Raw genomic sequence first — 6628 nt, 5'->3', positions numbered from 1 at the left:
AATGAAGCTGTCAGTTTGAATATATTACAATACAAGTGCATAATGTGCACTTCAAGTGAGAACTCCAAACAAGCTTTGCTGTGGTCTACCTTGTGTGTCTTAATACACTGCGCTTATTCTAGTTGGAAAAGAAGCAGGGAACATGTTTCTTCCTCAGTTAGAAGGGCGACTGTTTTCTGAGTTGTGTGGAGTTTAATGAGCTTAGAATATATATATTCAGGGACTGATCCTACCCTGTTACATGGCTTCCTCTTTAACAACTATCAAACCCCTTTGATTATTCTTTCTGAAAGAGTTATTGGGAAAAAACAGTGAACATCTTTTTGATACTCATCTCCAAGACAAATCATCTTGAGATAAGTCATCTTGTTGTGCAGGTGTGAAAGTCTGAGATAACTGGGCTTACCATTCCCTTTAGTAGTTTTTTCACTTCTTAAGACCCACTCATGGGTGCTTGGCTTGAAAACAGCATGCAAGGAGTGACTGTTTTAAAAGGCATCATATCACATTATGTTTAAACGTAACTGAATATGACACAGAGAAGTCTCTGTATAACTCTTGTTTCAGAACTGGTCTGATTGTGTGTCTCTGAATTTCTTACTCCTTCTATTATTATTTAATAAAAATAAGGTCACACAAGGGCAGCAATTTACTTTGCATCAGCTTGAACGAGAGCCAGGCTAGGAGCTCCACGTGAGAAAAAAATGTAATCTATGAAGTGTTTTAGAATACATTTTAATGAATTTTTAATGCTTGTGTCAAGCTTATTGTTACAGAACATGAGAAGATACCATATCCTATTGAGTATGGACAGTTCCCATCTGAAGATAATTTTATTGCCATACGACTAGAGACTGTAGACAACCCTTCCACATGTGCGAGACACATTTATGACTGAGCAGAAGAGACAATGACAGCCCTTTGTAGTAAGAGACAATGGAAGTTTCTAGAACTTGATGCCCCAGGCAATTGGTCTCATGGCAAACAATGTACACAACCAAGGCTCATGGTCCAAGAGGTCTCCTTGCACCTCTTGAAAACTGTGAAAGAAGAAAACAGATGGTAAGAAAAGCATAGTCGCCTTCATCTGGGGTGGAAAGTCAGACCTTCTGATGACAAGAACTCTCTGGTAAAGCACTCCTGGGAATGGAGGGCAGGGAGAGGGCTGGCTGCTCTTTACTCCTACTGCACTTCAGGGGATAAGCCCTGTTTATGTTCTCTGTCAGTGTCTGGGATTGAAAAGGGAAATGTCTGATTTATATAGCCATTTTAACCCATAGCTAAAACAAATCTGCCTGAATGTTCTATAGCTTATAAACTCTTAGAATGATTTAGGTTTATCAGGCTAATTGACTGATATCTGCAAGTAGACTTGTTTATACATTTACGTATGTATCTACACTGACTCTGCTCTACAGTATGATTTGATTCTGTGGGCTTTCACAGGAGATCTTGATTTCCCTCTACCGTCACCTCAGTTAGGGGAATATGTGACTGCTTGGCATTTCCCAGAACTGTGTCCATCTCAACTTACAACTTAAGAACTGATAATTTGAAAGTGAGATTCAAACAGTGATGAAGTGAAACTCCCAACCTCCTCTTGTTTAGGGTACATACCGTATCCTAGAGTAAAAATAGGTTTAAATACCAGCTACCTACCTGGGATATGGACAAATTTTACAATTTCAGAGCAGATGAATTTGAGGCACATAAAAAGTAAGATGACAAGCTCCAGGCCACACAGCATCTCTGTGCTAGAAATAGTCAGAGAACCTATGAATCTGGTCTTAAGCTTTGACCAAAGTCCATCAACGTCCTTATATCATCCTCCTTGAAAGCGTATGGTGCAAAAGGTGTGAAGGTTAAAGATAGAACAAGTCTAACCTGCACCAGGAGAGCTTTTCACAAATTATCTCTCTTGGAAAGAGTAATGAATTCTGTTCCAAATTCATTCTGATGGCATGAAATCACTACCGGCTTTTCAGGTAGAATCTAAATAAGCAGTGCATGCCAACCCTGCAGTACTGCAAACAAACTTCTCACATGCCTGCCTATGTAAAACCCTGCAGGTAAAAGAGTTACTTTACCCAGAACATTTTGTACACCATTAATCTAACTTATCCTTGCATGAGAGGTTAGTCTAACAAATGCTTTAGTCTTCCCCTCAACTTCCAACAGTGAACAAATCACCCTATTAACTAGCTACTTTCAGGTACTTGAAAAGCACAGACCCCTGTAACATTTTTGTTGAACAAAAATACTGCCTAGTTTTTGTTCAGCTGCCTTCAACTGAAGACAACTTTTCCCTCCAAGTATTTCAGTAGTTGTTGAACAACACTATGACATGACTACATTAGAAATTCTACTGGAAATCAAAGAGCTATTTTATTATGTGTTATATTGTACATAAGGTGCAGGCTTGGTCTACTCAGATTACTACAGAGACATTTGGTTACATATTTTTGCTCTGGTTTTTTGAGACATAGGGCCCTATCACAGTTTAAATCATTCAGAATACTCCAGGGCAGTCTAAATCCTGTAGATCACTGCTGAGAAATTATTTCAGGTAAATACATTTTAACATGAAATGTCATAAAAGCCTTCTGTGGTTCAAAATGAGAAACAGGGAATTTACTGGGGATGCTTACTAGCAGGAGGAGTTACAGAGATCCATGGGGTTCAGGGAATGTTCTGTAATCAACTAATGCATTTTGTAAATGAGCAACCCTTTCTAATCAAATTCAAATTTGTAGAGAAAAAAAAAAAGGTAGAAAAACTGCATTAAAACAGTTTGGGGTTTTGTTTGGTTTGGTTTTTGTGTTTGTTTTGGGTTTTTTTTTTTTTTTTTTAGTCATCTATTCTTTTAAGTTCTCAAACACCTGGCAAGCAGTATCAGAAATAAAATTTTCATACAATTTCTTTTCTAGACATTTCCTTCTCCAAGTCAATTTTACAATCAAATGAAGTATGTCTTACAAACTCAGGTCCTTCTTACAGCTAAACAATTACTGAACATCAAGCTCAAAGATATTTACTAGAACAACAGTTTTTGCCCAGTTTTCCACAGCTGTTTCTTCTGTTCTCTCCTCTCCTAAGACACTTGACAGAATAATTACCAAGTATGATAATATATCAGATTGATACTCAGACATCAGACATCGTTTTTACATCTCTCGGCATGCCAACTTAATAGAAGACACACTGGCAAGCAGCAGTGGCAGCTGGAAGAGGTCTCCCACAGACAGAGTTTGTCCTAGGACACTCAAAGAGTTAAAAACCTCGTGACAATCTTTTCATACTATCACAGGCAGTTAATCTTATTTGAAGGAACACATTTTGCCTGTAGACATCATAGCCTCCGGGTGTGAGCGGAAGAGGGGTGTGCAGAGCAGAACAGGAGTCGCCACGGGGCACAAGGGAAATGGCCAAATGGTCGGGGAAAGAGGGAGAGAGCTGCCAGCTGCCTCCCCAGGCAGGGGCCCAGCCCACGTGTGACCTCCTTATCCAGGTAAGGAAAGGAGCACATGACTTTGTCCACACATGCTTCTCTGCTCCCAGCCCTGCCTCTGCATATTGCAAATGAAGACTTTCCCCTAGCTGGATTGCTGGGGAAGCAGCTATCAAAATGCCCAGGGGCTTCAGTGAGACCAGGATTTTACTAGTATTTCTCAAAGAAGAGAGATGTAGTATGCTACATGGAACCAACATTGATGCCTTCTGGTAATGTTTGAAAGCCCCCCCCATCATGCCCTGCAACTTTTCTTCTGCTGATACAAGAACCATGTACACTTCGATGCCTGCAAGATACACCCGAGTGTTACAGAGAGATTTCATTCTCTCAAAGGTGATTATGAAGTACTTGCTAATTATAGGAACTGCATTAAAGTGTTCTCAAAGAATATATCAGCCTAAGGGCAGACAGAGATATTCCCAAGAAACAGCATATTAGGCTACTGGGCTTTTTTTCTGCTTGCTGAGCATCCTCCAGCAATGTACATTTACTTTAAAATTATTTATTTGAATGCATTTGAATTAATTATTTTCACTATACTTCTATCACAGGGAATTATGGTGCATAATTGTAACTCAGGCTATGCTGTCTGGTTGGAGGTGGTCAGGCAAGATGCAGATTTTATTCCCTGAGTGAAAAATGCAAGTATTTCCATAGCAAAGTATTAATGTTTAAAGTCTCCTTGTGTGTGGGTGTTTATAATTCCAGATTGCTTTAGAGCAAATATTTGTGTCTATGAAATTCATTTGCCAAAGATCTGACAGGATGTGTGCAGAAAATAAAGGTCAAAACCATAAAAATGTACTGAAAAGAATAAGAGCAAAGTCCTTGAAGGATAGTGTGTGATTCTTGGCATGTATGTGGTACAGGTATGTGTTATTTTGAAAAAAACCAAACCTGTACCTGTGTGGATGTAAACATGCAGTTTAAAAAATGCATGCATTGCAGGTTGCTACTTCCATAGCCCAGAGAGTGAGAGAGTGTGTGTGAGTGTGTGCACATGTGCACATGTTCATGAAGGAGAGGTAAAGGGAAAATAAGGGAGAGAGTGGAAGGCAGATAGCTACAGATCTAGAATCCTGTTTTTTCTTTCTTCCCATCAAGATGATTATAGTGCCCTTAGAAATGAGAGGGCTCTACTAAAGATTTTCACTTCAAAGAAAAGCTCTCGGTGAGAGCTCATCCTCTCCTTCTCTCATTAGTAGGCAGAAAAGTCTTTAACATAATTATTAATCTAGCATAGAAAAGCAGAAGAGTGTACTTCCCTCCCAAGTCAAGCAAAACATTTCACAGGCATGTGACTGTCTGAAGTTAAAGAAGAAAAAGAAGCAGTAAGACTTTTAGAGGACTATGAATACAAACATGAAAATATTAATGCAAGTCAGAGCTACTTCTGACTATTTGAGGGTAATCTTTAGTATAAGACTTCTGTGGTAGTTGCATTTCTGGTGTCAGTGTCCTATTTTTTCTACCAAATTTGAGCCGTTTTTTTTTTTTTTAAATCTGCATTTCAACTCCCCAAGTAGAGCGGCTGTGTGTGTGAGAGGGAAAATCTCTCTTACTTGCCCTTGTATAGATGTTGAAAATGGCTCCATGTGTTTCATCAATCCCTAAAGCTCCTAGCCATCTGCCGAAAGTGCCTGAAGCTTTTGCACGAAGTCTGCAGTTGCAGGTGTGACTAAGGCAGATCTCAGGCTGCCTGTCTGTGTGATCTGGGCTGAGTCTGTCCTGTACCCTCAGTGTGTAGTGAGAAAGATGGACATTGAAAAGAAAAATAAAAAAACTGAGCTTGAGCTTACAAAATTACATCCAACAGCTCACTTCCACTGTGTTTATGAAGGACTGAGTCCTATTTCAAATTAAATTAATCCATGTTGAATAATATCATCATTATTTTAAATACCCTACTCACTTACGGCCAAGTCATAGCCTAAAAGGTTCACTTTGTTAAATACATCAGACCCTAGAGAATTTCCATATCATTTTGAATCGTAGAAGAATTTGGGTTGGAAGGAATCTCTAAAGGTCATCTAGTTCCAACTCCCCCGGACGTGCAGGGGCATCTTCAAATAGACCAGATTGCTGAAATCCCTGTCCAGCCTGGCCTTGAAACAGGGATGAAGGATCCACAACTTCTCTGGACAACCTATTCCACTCTCTCATAGTGAAGAATTTCTTCCCATTACCTTGTTTCTAAATCTAAACTTACCTCGTTTCAGTTTAAAGCCATTCCCCCTAGTCCTGTCACTACATGTCCTTGTGAAAAGTCCCTCTCCAGCCTTCCTATAGGTCCTCTTCAGGAACTGAAAGATCACAATGAGGTCAACTTGGAGCCTTCTCTTCTTCAGGCTGAATAACCCCAAATTGCTCAGCTTTTCTTCGTAGGAGAGGTGGTCCATCCCTCAGTCATATTCATGACTTTCCTCTAGTCCTGCCTCAATAAGTCCATATTCTTCCTATGTTGGGGACCCCAGGGCTGGATGCAGTACTCCAGGTGGAATCTCACAAGAGTGGAGTAGAGGAACAGAATCACCTCCCTCGATCTGTTGGCCACACTGCTTTGGATACAGCTCAGAATATTGTCTTTCTGGGCTGCAATTGTCGGGTCATGTCCAGCTTTTCATCCACCAGTACTCCAAGTCCTTTTCAGCAGGGCTGCTCTTGATCTCTTCATCCCCCAGCTTGTACTATTAGCAGGGATTGCTCTGGCCTGTTTGCAGGACCCTGCACTTGACTTTTTGAGCCTCCTGAGGTTCACGTAGCCCCACTTCTCAAGAATCTTATGTAAGAAATTCCACTGTTCAAGTTTTATTTATTTCTCCAGTCACATTTACTCTGTCCTTCAAATGGATTTTGTGGCAGCTATCTTTTCAGCACTGAATATTTTGCAATCCTTAGATTTAATTACCTGTGTCTCTATGAAATGCACCTATATTTTCTTCTTCTTCTTTGAGAAAGATTCATCTGGCATAAAGGGGAGTTGCAGGTCCATTTTTAATGGCCAGTCTCTTCGCGAACGAAGAACCGGGGAAGGTCTTTCCACCTTCCAGCCTGCGCATTGGATTTTTTAGGTGAGACACAGTGTGCGCGGAACTGAGCCCACCCTTTAATCCTGAG

General features: G+C 40.3%; 1 long non-coding RNA gene across 1 annotated transcript in view; it reads right to left on the bottom strand.

Moving 5' to 3' along the window:
- Positions 1–802: 802 nt before the first annotated feature.
- LOC114065222 overlaps positions 803–6628 on the bottom strand; it is a 48470-nt gene continuing 42644 nt past the window's right edge. The window contains exon 4 of the long non-coding RNA XR_003572895.1: positions 803–1040. This is a non-coding gene — a long non-coding RNA (uncharacterized LOC114065222). The remainder of the gene's footprint in view (positions 1041–6628) is intronic.

The sequence above is a fragment of the Empidonax traillii genome, unplaced genomic scaffold (genome assembly GCF_003031625.1).
Source record: "Empidonax traillii isolate 1590-97213 ecotype Southwest subspecies unplaced genomic scaffold, ASM303162v1 scaffold631:size1259156, whole genome shotgun sequence".
In the NCBI taxonomy this organism is placed as follows: Eukaryota; Metazoa; Chordata; class Aves; order Passeriformes; family Tyrannidae; genus Empidonax; species Empidonax traillii.
The sequence above is the reverse complement of the archived record's forward strand: the minus strand, read 5'-3'. Positions and strand labels throughout refer to the sequence as shown.